The sequence below is a fragment of the Dermacentor variabilis genome, chromosome 2 (genome assembly GCF_050947875.1).
Source record: "Dermacentor variabilis isolate Ectoservices chromosome 2, ASM5094787v1, whole genome shotgun sequence".
In the NCBI taxonomy this organism is placed as follows: Eukaryota; Metazoa; Arthropoda; class Arachnida; order Ixodida; family Ixodidae; genus Dermacentor; species Dermacentor variabilis.
This window is the reverse complement of record NC_134569.1, coordinates 61,985,511-61,987,874: the sequence shown is the minus strand read 5'-3', so window position 1 is coordinate 61,987,874 and position 2,364 is coordinate 61,985,511.

The following is a 2,364-nucleotide window of genomic DNA, read 5'->3' as shown; positions in this document are numbered from 1 at the left end:
AACAGAACTAAGATAATAGAACTAACAGATAACAGAACACGCTTTTTTGTTGTTAAATGTAGGTGTAGAAAGCATATGTTTCTATCTATTTGACTGCTTTTAAGTGAATTCTCATTTTTGCTCACATCAGTCAAGCACAGAATACCGCAGCACCTCGGGGGCTCCCGTCCGGAAGTTATACGTGATCAGCTGACAAGAGCAGTTGACAAAGATACACTGACACTTAACTCTATATAGGAGTGACTGTTAAGTTCCACGGTGTAAAGAGCATAGATGATGTGGACAAGTGAGAAAGACACAAGCGATCACAATGCTTCTCACTCGCCTATGTCCTCTGCACTACTCTCAGTATGGAACCTAATCAGCCAAGTATGCGGTCTAAGGCGACACGTTACCAAGCTCTTTTTTCATGAAGTATTAAAGGAATACCGGCACGCATTCCTTAAGTTCCAGAAATTATGCCACAAGTTTCTCGCATCTAGTAGGACAAGATTTTGCAAGTACTAAGTTTGGGAAAAATTTGTAAGATCTTTTATGTTTTCAAAACAAAAATTGGCCTTGAGATGCAGACCTAGTGTTGTCGGCATTATCACGACACCATGAGACAGATCAAAATCTTCCGACATAGTGTAGCAAGGATAGGTGTGATGACATTGCTTATTAAAAATAGGCGAGAGTGCCACGCACGTGTCTTCTGGCTGTACGCCCTTGTGCGAGGCGCAGTGATCGCAGGAATGTAGTTAGCCAATGTATCGCAAAGCTGTGAACAGTCCACCTCCTGGGTACTGAAACTGAAATATATGCCTGATGAAAAACATTGTGGAATCAATGAAAGAAGTGAACCCACTCCAAAAGGCAAAGCGATAATGCAAGGGCAAAAAACTGACAGTCACTTTAGCATATGCCAAAGAGGATGAAGGCAAAAGCCTGCGCATTCAAGGGACATTCACTAAATTACCTGACATTCTCTTTGGATGCGTTGTTACTTCTTATTACTTGTTTTCTCCTACCAAAGGTCGTGAGTTCGAGTTTCTTAATTGATGCTACCTTAATCAACACCAGGGATAGTGGGTTCGACTTCCACCAAAATTCGAGGGTTCGAGTGCCTTAATTAACTCTATATTAATTAACAGTGAATAATTTAACTTTGCCTGAACACCAAACTTTGTGTGTTCAATTTCCACATAGGCTCAAGGGTTTGACTCCCATTGAATGTTGTGGGCTCGAGTGCCTGAATTAATTCTATTTCAATTAACTTTGCCTTTTTCTTTTTGGCATGGTAGGTGCCATCGGAGTCAGCTGTGGAAGATGACTACGAATATGAGAGCAGTGGCATGAGCGAAAGGGCCAGTAGGGGAACACTGGCATGATGAGCGGCATTGGAGCCAGCTGTTCAAGACAGCAAATGAGTGAGCAGTGGCATGAGCGTGCGTCTGTGCAAGGCGCGCTCACATGACCTTCTGTTCTGCATGCTGTGTTTTCTAGACCATCGAAGGTATGAGCCAGTTATGGCTTTCAAATATTCAGCTGTCAACCTTGAAACTCATTTTACTAAAACACTCAATGCTTATCATTCAAGTTTGCAGCACAGGTTCAATCTGAAGTGCTTCAAGGTGCTTGTGACACATTTTAAATAATATAATTTTTTTAAAGTGAAGCTGTATAAGGCTACCTGATTCATCCGTCCATCTGTCGCCTGTATGCCGAAAACTCCTCTGGCGCAACCCCATGTGCATGCGCGTACAAAGAGAAAAAAAGAAAAAGAAAGAGAGGGGAGCAATTGGGTGCGCCAGTAGTGGACGTCGTTGCTCTCCGTCGCAGCCAAGTGTGCACGCAGCAGTTTCTCTCTGGCTCCTAAATGGGTAGGCCACACGTCATGCATGCTCCCGAGGAGCAAGCAGCTTTCGATCAGCAATGCCGCGAGCAGAACCGGAAGCGAGCTCGCCTACACCATGCCGATGCTGCAGCCCGGGCGCAAGAACAGGCTCGTGCAGTCGAGCACAAGCAGCAACTGCATATCGAGGATCCGGCAGTCTACCAAGCCGTCGTTTAATGAACTGTTGGGATTAACCCAGTGATAAACACCGGGACCGCATGTTTCAGCTTTGCTGGTTAACCATCTATACGGAGCGCTTGGGTGGTGATTTGTTGATCAATGCTTTCGATTTTTATGCATTAAGAGGAAGCTTTAGCTCGGGTGCTCCTGTCTAAATACACGTAAAAGGAGAATTCGTTTTTCTCAGCAGCCACTGCACCAAATTTGGCGAGGTTTGTTGCATTTCAAAGAAAAACTTAAAATCTAGTGACTGTTGGTTTCGAATTTTTTATTTAGGTCAATATTTTATTAAATATAGACAAAAATAA